The following is a 10,709-nucleotide window of genomic DNA, read 5'->3' on the forward strand; positions in this document are numbered from 1 at the left end:
ATCCTGTAGCAGAGAGTTTGCCAGAAGAGCTGTTCACAGACACATCTGTTTTGGGCAATAGTGTACACTTCTGCAGAAAACACATTTTTTACTTAAACATCAGAGTTTCCATGACTGATTTCACATCTCAGACTTACCCACCCAGAAAAGTCATCCTGTCACATGGCTGGTGTATACAAACAAATGAAACGACTCAGTTTCTCAAATGAAATCCCTGCTCATCAAATTGTGCATGAACTCTACAGGTAAACAATACAGATGCCAAATAGCCATAAACATTTTATTAGAGATTTTTAAAACCCCAATGTTAACTCCATAAATAATTCACAAATGACCAGTTCAGTTCTACATGGCATTAAAGCTTTTTCTTAAGTCACAAAACTACTATTTAAATGAATGGGCAAACAGATCGTTAAAACAGTAAACTAATGTTTAGAAGGGAAAAAAAGGAGTTTCATAAAGTTAGCTGAAGGGCAGAAAATGCTGGCAGCTGAGCTGGACAGAGAGCAATCCAGCCTGAAGGGGAGGCCCGTGTGAAGGATGCCCCCGGGCCGCCCTCAGCGGTCGGGCTAGACTCACTATCAAGAAAGGGACCATTTTTAAGAGCCTTATTACAAGCGCCACAGAGCTGCCAGGGTGCCCAGGGCCGATCCTCCCCGACAGTTCAGGCGCCTCTTTATTTTAGACTCATATTTTCCTACTGTGCAGTCATATTTTGCATAGCAGCAAAACAGTATGGGGTGACGCACAGCGTTGGCCCCACGCTCCCTTTTTCGGGACGAGGGGGTGCGCTGGACCATAAAGCAGAAGAGACATGCAAAAGGCCTGGAGGGCGTGCGGCTCCCTCCGGCCGGCCGCTGGGGCGCCTGGCGGGGACACCAGCCCTCGCAGGGGCACAGTTATTCGGGAGCAGCCTCGCCAAGAGCCGCCACCGCAACGCCAGCCCTTCGCCCGGGGCAGTTTTGGCCGTTGCCTTGTGCTAGCGAAACGAGGTGGAGCTCAGGAAGCAACATCATCCCTGTAAACCAGTTGTCCTAGTAACAAGGACACTAAACACACAGCAAAAGCTTCATAGGTTACAGTCCGCTTTAGCCTGGAAATTCAGTAGTTCTACGAGTGAGGCTGTATTTTATTGTTAGACTGCACAGAAAGTCCTGCAAGTGGGTTCTCTCTCTCTCTTTTTTAAACAACAGAGAAGGACAGTAACTTTTCCCATAAAAAACACAACCCTACTCCTCTATAACTGCATCCCAACATCTTCATAAAACTGGATATCTGACTTTTCTCCTTGTAGGATATGGCGCAAGCAGATTTTTCAGCTAGATTTGAAGCAAGCTGGATAAAGACTTGTCTGCAACGAACCCTTAAAAAGAGGGTTCATCAGCACCTGGAGACTCTTTCAATGTCTATTCTTTTAATCAAGATAGTGCCTAAACCCAAAGCCTGGCTAATCAGTTTTTAAATTGCTTATATAATAGAAATAATCAAACGTGCTTCAGGTGGGCTATCCCACTAGTGGCTTTAAATAAATAAATAACCAGCCAACCAACCAACCTTATTGGCATTTTCCTCCATGGACCTGGAAACCAAATCGGTCCCCAGAATGGTATAAGACAGACAAGTTAATTGGAAAAGGTTCAGATTCCTATCAATAGGAGAGATGTCCTTCATCGTTAAAAGAGTTTCAGTGAACGGTGTCTTAATTCGTCCCTTGAAGAAAAGCTGTAGAGAAATAAAGTAAAAATAAAGTTAGTTAGCAGAGCTGTGGTTCACAGGCCCAGGTTTCTCTCCCTTAGCACTTTGAGGGGAAGGAAAAAAAGCTGACGTAGTTGGGTGAATTCATGAAGTTGCACCCCCTTTTTAACGTTCTCAGGGGCTCTGAGGACCCTCACGCTCATCACGGTGCTGAGGAGGCCGCAGTGCCCCGGCCGGTGCGTGGTGGAGCCCAGCAGAGGGGTGCGAACAGTGGTAAACTTCACCCCCAGTGGTAAAACTGGGGGCACAAGTATGACGAAAGCTCCTCGCAGGGGCTCAGCAGCGGGGAAACCAGAGGGCTCCCAGGCCGCGAGGCGCGGGGGCCGGCGCCCCTCTCGCCCCGTTACCCACGCGCAGCTCCGCGTTCACGCCTCTGCCCGAGCCGCCCGCCAGCCTTGCCGGCGCTGCTGCCTGCTGCCTCGCAGGCGGCCGCGCTCTCCTCAGCGGAGACACTGCCATTAGCCAGCTCGCAAACGGCTGCTTCGCAAAACATTTAGAGAATAAAAATATACTCTAGCTACCTTAAACGCCTAAAAATAGGATGGAAGAAGAGTGCTCTGCTGCAATAAACCTCCTTCCTTTAAAGTCACAAGTGTGAATTACACCACAACCACCCAGCTAAAGCTCCCATAAGGGCAATGCAAAGAAAAATTAAAATTTAATAATTCTGACTGAAGTGCTGTAAGGATTTCCACACTGCTCCTGACGGCCCCATCCGCTCCATTTTCAGTAGTTAACCTGAAACGTGAAGCAGGTGCCAGACCTCCCTGCTTCAAGGCAGCGGGTGGCGGAGGCGCCTGCTCACGCGTCCCCGCTCCGGGGCCCTCGGACAGCCCGGGCGGCTCCCGGCAAAGCTGCGAGGCCTCTGGCGCATGCAGAGGGAAACACGGCCCGCGAGCGCCCGGGGGGCGGCCGAGCTCCTCGGAGGGCGGCCGAGCTCCTCGGAGGGCCACCACCGCCTCCGCGAGCAGGGTCCGGCGCTGCAGGCCTCAGCCCATCGCTGGGCACCGACAGTTTGGGAACTGGTACTTCGGGTACTTTCCATGAAGTCGGATATTTTTGGAAAAACCTCAAGATAATTTGAGCACTTCCTTCCTCTAGCACGTATGCACGCAAAAGAGCCGCCCCCTGCCCGCTGCTGCCCTTCGCAGCGAGCTCCCCAGCAGAGGCTCGGGCTGAGGCTGCAGGCATTTGAGCGAAAGCCGGTGCCAGCTGCACGCGGGAGCCAGCGCAGAAACCGCAGCAGCCACTCGTGCCTCCCCAGAAATCTGAAAAATCAGGTCAACAGCAAAACCTCCGGAGTAGCTCCGACGTACCGGTTCACGCGCGAGGGATGCACCTCGCCAGGCCAAAGACGCCTTCCCCCTTCACGCACCCAGCGCAGGCGGTGCAAAACCAGGTGCCGAGCTGCAGGTTTCCTGCTGTGGCCCTGCAGCCGGGCTTTCCCCGGCACCTCTGGCTGTGGGATTTCCCGGGCAGCGCCTGGGGTGATCCCGTGACCGAACCACCCTCGCCTGCCAGGGCGGCTACAAGAGAAATTACCATGTTATATTTCCTTTTATTTACCATGAGGAAAGAGCCTAGAAGTTTTGCTGCGCCTTGATAGCCAGCGCAGACGGGGGTTTCAAGGCAGCTGCTGCACGCCAGGAGATGCAATGATCCCTCCTATATTGGAAACGACACGAGAACGTGACGTGTCAGAAGGGCATTATACGACTGTTGTTCATAAATACCCTTATAGGAGAGCTGTGCTGTACAAAGCTGAGCAATAATGTACTTTTTGCCATCGCTGGCATCCACAGTGGCGGCTTTACCCTCCAGCTACCCGCCCCAAGGCGTCAGGGGGAGCACTGGGACCGATGCTGGGGGGGGGGGGGGGGGGTGGACACCAACCAACCAACCAACCAACCAAAGCAAGCCCCAGCACTTGTGCCTATGCGAATAGCCGGGTCTGGGGCCTGCTATATGTTTAGGTAACCCAAACCTTGTTTGGCTCTTGACACTTGCTCTAGATATGCAAACTACCCATAGCAAGCAAGGTTTCACACAGCAGGCTGTGGAAAAAAAAGAGCGCATCCCCCTTCAGTTTAAATGCCTCAACATTTTCCAGTGCCATACAGCATGCAATTACAGATTCACATCACTTAATGTGATTTTTTTTTTTTTTTTTTTTTTTGAGTTTCTTCATCGCTCCAGGGCATGCACAGGCATCCACATCCCAGCAGCAGGACCAGGGCAGCCTGGGCGCTTACCATCGAAATATCCAGCAGTATGAAATATCCACCAACACTGCTGCTCCCCGGGCACCCGTGGGGCAAAGAGCCGCTCGGACGGCCTGCGATGGCACCACGGCCCCTGTCCGCCACGTGCCCCTTACGCCCAGCCGGGATGAAGGCTTTGGGCTTTTCTTTGGCCTCACTGGCAACGTATCAGTCCCTCACTTGCGTCTGTTGGAGGGAATGCTCAAGAAAAAAAAAAAAGTATTTAAAGATCAAGAGAAGGTGCTAAAACCCAAACACAAGAAACACAGCAAATGTAAGTGGGGTAATCTAGAAGGGGAGCAGGGGGGAAAAGAAAAAAGAAAAAAACCTGGAGACAGAAAGAAGTTGTAACAGGGAAGAAATACCAAACCATGAAAAAGCAAAAAGACAGCTCCTGAAAAAAAGCTTTAAATTTCTGTTAAAAAAAAAAAAAAAAATCTGAACTACCGCTTCAAGATTAGCAGACAGATACAAACACAATCAACCTGCGCAAAAAGGGTCAGAAAGCAGCGGCTGCTCCCGGGCCGGGGCTGAAGCCGAAGGGAGGCGAGCGCCTCGCGCAAGCCTGGGAGCGGGTGCCTGGGGCCGAGTCATTCGGAGACACCCCATCACATCCCCCCCCCCGCAGCCGGGGGAAAAGCAGCATCATTTCTGGAGCTAATTGATGGCAACATTCAAATGGCACGTTAACCTCTGGGGCTCCCCACTCTGCACAGCCGCTCACTAACCTCCCAGGATTAAAGCGCTGGTTTTCACTTGCATCAAGCCTACCCAGAGTTTTTAACATCACCAGCCCAGGGTTAGTGGGTGAAGAGGAAATGAAGGTGGGCCGTTTTCGCAGTCCTGAGCTGGGAACAAGCCCGGCAAGTAACCTGCTGAGTTGAAGGTGAGGCTATGGAATAAAGCTTTGGAGGCAGCTGAAGGTCATCACACTGAGACCTACATTTCACCTGCTTTGCAGCTGTCATATTGCTTCAGTAAATCAATAGCCGATAGCTTTATTCATGTTCAGCAAAGAGTCAGAGAAAGATCTTTTGTTCTGGGGCTATTCACAGCAGAAATCAGCCAAGGTCTAGAATCCTTACTGCAATCCTACTGCAATACGATCACTTCTATCCCATCTATCACACACAATCAAACCAAAAAAATTGCAACAAGCAATCCCTGCAAAATATTCTGTCCTCAGCCATTGAGCCAAAATTGCACAACACGTCCAAACACCTCTCAGAGCTCCCAAAATAAAGAATGAGACAAAGGAAAGAAAGAGACCAGGGACAACGGCAGGTACTCAGATCTGACCCCGCTTTAGGGGTCTGGGCATGCAGGCTCAGCTTCAAGCCTCATGACATCTCTGTTGAAGAGGCTGATCCAAAATCTTGTTGCTGTCAGCACTCTGGAGCCACACAGAGATGCTGGCCCTTTAGCGTGATCTCACCCACTCGGCACCGGAGATTTTAAATAATTGAATGTCGTCCTTTTCTCCCATAACCAGACCTTGCATGTTCACGGTGGATTTTAAAAAATTTTATTTATTTATTTATTTTTTAAAACATTTTTGGCTGTTTAATCGGGGCTGGCTCCATGCACCTTTGGAAAGCACCTTTGCTACGAATGCCAGCAGTCTCTAGCGATGGAGTTTGCACAAGACAGGCAGGACGGGGTGGGCCAGGACTGCCGCCCACAGCCAGAGCTGCTGTCGGCTTTTCTGTGGCCAAAGCTGGGCTGCAACGGCATTCGAGGGCAGGCGGCGCGCTGGGAAGGGGCACCACGCTGCACCTGCAGCAGAGCCAGGTGCCAGGAGGCTGCAGAGGACTGCAGGTGGTGAGGCCACAGGTGCTGCTCCCATGAAAATGCCCTTCAGACCACTAACCCCCTTCAAGGCAAGGTTCTTCTTCTGTCTTTGCTATCATCTGCTCATTTAAAACCAGAAACTGGGGGGACCCATGCCCGAACAACCCGACCTCAAGCAACCCAGCCTACATTGGCCATTTTTTCCCCAGCTGGCCAGCCAAAAGCCATGGGACATGTAACACATTTTACACATTTGTCCAACGCAGTTAGCAACACCTACTTGGTTGAGGGGCTCTATTGTCACGCTCAGCTGGAGGCAGCTAAGCTGATTTGCCCGGGCTCCCTAAACTCCTCTTTTACAGGCCAGCGACTGCGGTCAAAGAGCAAACTGCAGCCGGCCCAGCAGCCAAAAAGGTGATCTAGACTCACACGCTGCTTCCTCCGCTCGGCCCTACAGCAGGCTGTGAAAGTTTTGAGAAGTGCCGGGTTGCTTTCTTGCTGGGAGTCCCTGTCGGAAAGTGAGCTTCTCTTGTTCTGCGGTCTGGTGCTGGAAGGAGAGCCCCAGCCCGGCTTGCCAACTCAATAAAACAGCCGTGCCAGCGCTGCAAGCCAGTATTTGCAAACTGCACAACATGCAAACACAAATGTAACTATTGCTTACTGCTGGCCAAGCAGAAACGCTTGCACTCTTGTAAGCACCAGAAAGGGCACAAAGGAGGGTAAACGCAGCAAACACAGGCCCCTCCGTGCCCAGTCACTCTCCGAAGAATCTGTTCAGAAAAAAAGAGAGGTTGTGTTAAAAAAAAAACAAAAAAAGGAAAGAAAAGAAAAAGCTCTCCTCTTCCCGCCAAAAATTATGCGGCAGCAGGTCCACAGAGTGCCTGCCAGATGACCTGCTTGTCACACTCGTAATTGCTTCCCATCTGGTGTCTGGAGCACACACAAAGCCTGGCTGCTTGCCAGCGCAGGACGACGCGCAGCCTGGCCTGCTTCTGCTGATGCTCCAGACACAGCGGATCTGCTCCTTCCCGTATGGCCGAGGGGAGCGTTTCATTCACTTGTAAATTGGAGCCAGCTGATCTACCCGGCGAGTCTGGCCTTGCTCAGCACGACTAACCTGCCGCAGAGACCGAACCACGCCGCTGCAGCAGTCCCCTCCCGCGCCACAGCACGCACGGCCGGCCGGCGCGCAGTCGCGTCCCAAGCACCAGGCTGCTGCAAACGCACACTTGCAGGCACGAGGAGGGGGCAAAGAAGGATCCTGCCCTCTCATTGACCACGCAGCTCACACGAGCATGGCCAGCCGACTCGTGCGTGCGTGCACATGCAAACACATTCTCAGCTACTCTGATTTACAAAACCAATTGCTTTTTCAAACTTCATCTGGGTTTTCCTTTAATGAATAGGCGTAGCTCATTTTGTTCATATAGTTCCTACAAAAGCTTTCTAGGCACTTTATATCATTGCTTCTGAGTATGGTCTTCCAATGCCCAATACTCTCTAGGGGTTTTTTTGTTTTGGTTAGTTGGTTGGATTTTTTCCTTTCCCGACCCCCATTTTCATTTTGTTTTTTATTTAATGCCTACTGCTGTAGCACTCAATGCCCTCAGACTATCCAAGCAAACAGCTCTTACCTATCAGACAGGCCACGTAAAGCCAGGCATTCAGCACGTAATGCTGATCTAAAGCAGCGATGGTTGTGCAACAACCAAACCTCACCTTTACAAGGAGAGTAACTAAGAAATCAAGCAACTGGCCAACGGCTGCCTAAGTAAAATGCTGAGTAAATAACAACATTTTGATCTAACCCTAATCCCCCCGCTAAAGACAAAAGCGCCCTTCCCCTCGGATCATAGCACAGGACAGTCAGAGGACGTACACCGCTGCCAGTCCATACACAGCCCCTTTCCATCTTGCTTGTGCTAAAGCCCTTAACATCTGTCTTCTCCACAGTTGGAAGGGATGGAGACCAGGAAACCAGAAATCAGGTAAACAATCTTGAGGACTCTCTGAAAGTAAACCTGAATAGAAGAAATGAACTTCTGTAAAAGCAGGCAGACCAAATTCTCTTTGAAATAGCAGTTGTGCCACTGGCATCATGCAGTCAAGCAGCAGGCAACGTGTTAGAGGAGTCCTTTTGGTTTGGTACGCCACACTTAAAGTATCTTAAAGTTAAATTTGGAGTATTAAAGTGGAATACAATGGGTATGAGCATTCAGATTTTTAATCTTACAGTTTTGTATAGAGTACGTACAAATACCCAAAGCTTACCTGTTCTTCTAACACATCTTCCTAGCAGAACTACAAGGATCCTATTTTTTCCCTTCAGCTGCAGGGCAAGGATCCAACCCATAAAGGCATAAACTGGCTTTCTCAAGGGGAAGCCACATAGACCAGTGTGCTGCAACTTCAAGAGAGAGCAATCTTTTGGCTCTACTGGCACAGAAACAGTAATCCACAGCTTCCTAATGAAAGTAAGCATTTAAGCCTGTAACAGTTGCTTATCCAAAAACAAGGAAACTTATGAAAGGAAAAAAAAAAAAAAAAAGGTCTTGCATTAGAAAACGTTGGTATATTTACTACCTTTGCACTGAACCTTTATCTGAGCCTTTGTCACAAAACTAAATGCAAGAATCAATCCCAGCTTCAACATTTCTTTTTGTTTGCATGTGTCACAGGCATGGTGCAACCATGTTCAGTCAAAATCCAGTGTTAAAATTCCTATTCTATGAAGCTTGACTCACTCACAGTATAGTATCAGTTTTAATTTGTTGCAACTCTAGCAGAGTTATTCCACTGTTAAACCAGAATAATGGCAACAGGAATTGGACTCATTCTCACCCGTCAACTTCTTAAAGACTGTTTCTTCCAGATAAAGGTGAAGCCCATTAGTAAAGCCTCCAGAGAACCTTGTATGATCAAACTTAGGGTTTTAGTTTCTTTTATGTTTGGCTTATTGGCTGTCCATCTGCTCTACTTTCTTTAGGTGAACAAAGCTGGTGTGGAAAAATTAATCAACCGCATCATTAGAGACTTAACCTGCTCACTTCATCTACCTACGCTTTGCCCTGATTTCAGACATCAGCAGCCAGCCACTAACAAGAGCAAACACTCTGCAGGCAGCCCACCTGGCTTGTGCCAGGCAACAGAAACCTCCATGGAAGCCAACGCAAGCAGGGCTGCAGCAGGACAGTCACACAGTGGCCTGGCTACAACACACAACTCCAACAAAGTCCCAACAAAAGCCATACTTCACTTATACAACTTAAAGCTAGATTATACAAATTACCAGGATATATATTGCAGAGAAACTGGCTTGTGTTAGTCCCTCTTGGTCTTTTCCTTGCTAACACATCATCTTATTTGTAGAGTCTGCTATTTCTATTTTGTCATGGAACTGGGAAAGACAAGAAACATTATCTGTTGAATGCCCATGTTTCTAGCAAGATAAAGCAAAGCTACAAAGTCTAATGCTAATTCAGATTAATAGATATTTGTGTCAAAAATCACACTGCACAGCTTAGTTTTGCATTTGCCTTCCAAGACCCAACTGCACATACTAAAATATCAGTCCTACCATACAAATTAAAGCAATGCAAAAAGCTTTACACAAGCAACATTCTTTCTTTGCCCCTCAAACTGCCTGCTATACGTAAATGTTTGCATTAAGACTTTGAAAGACAAATACAAACTATTAACCAAATACAAGCAGGCTTACAAATAGGTTGGGCTGGAGCCTGTATTATCAAGGAGCTCCATTCTGCTGTGCAACCCAGATTACCATGACTGCTGTTTCTCTGTGCCCTGTCCAGAAAAAGACAAGTTTCTGGCAGTTTCAGCGGCATACATACACGTTGCCTTAACTCAGTCACAGAGACTTGGACTTCTCATTCTTTAAGTCCCCTTTTTCAATCTTTAATGCAAGTAACAACTATTCAGTTAAACTAAGCCCTCATTTTATGAGACTGTATTACTATGCAGTAAAACCCTAGCATACATAAAGCACAGGTAAACAGGTCCAGTTTTAGCTTCTTTCCTTCTCCACACTCTAGCAAAGTCAAAATCATGCAGTTTATCTTGAATACTGCAATACAGCTGCACCTAACATTAAACACACTAATTTAACAACCCATTAACAAACAACCCATTGACAAATTCATATTCCTGCATTAATATTGACCGGGAAGAAAATGATGCTAAGTGTAAGTCTGATATAACTGTATTAACATAGTTAACACCAATGAAAATATCCTGACAATTAATGGTTCAATGTAGCAGAACATTGGAGATTAATCCTGGAAGATTGCCATACCATTGCATGCAATTCACCTTGTGATTTACAGTACAAAACTGAAAGAATGAGGTAAGTGAAGTATCTGAGCAACATTAACCCCAGCTTAACAAGACTTTTTCACATGGGCAGCAAAAACTTGCATTTTTGTACTTTTTTTTTCTTTAATAGCATTATTCAGCTTTTCCCATGCTCATCTTTCTTGTTCTATAGCCCAGTTATATCCCAATTCAATTTATTTACATGTATTATAAAAATACCAGGATCTGCTATACAAAATGAAGGCAGTTTCCATTTGTCAGGTTTTACAATCCAAGCAAGCGATCGGTTGACCTTGGAGGGATGAAGTGGAAGCAGCTAAATTGCTTTGACTGCAGCTTTGCTCCATCCTCAGAATCTACAATGAAGACTGCCAGCACTGGAAAGAGTAGTTTCTCTGGGGGGGGGGGGGGGGGGGCCACACCACACACACCCCGATTCCAGAACACACACAGTAAATATAGCCATCCAGTAGCGTACTTAAGAGCAGACATCCAGACAACTTGATTGGACATCAAGCAGTCAAAAACAACTTTATTTTAGAAAAAATTGCATGCACTGCTTGATTGCAA

This window comes from Apteryx mantelli, chromosome 2 (genome assembly GCF_036417845.1).
Source record: "Apteryx mantelli isolate bAptMan1 chromosome 2, bAptMan1.hap1, whole genome shotgun sequence".
Lineage (NCBI taxonomy): Eukaryota > Metazoa > Chordata > Aves > Apterygiformes > Apterygidae > Apteryx > Apteryx mantelli.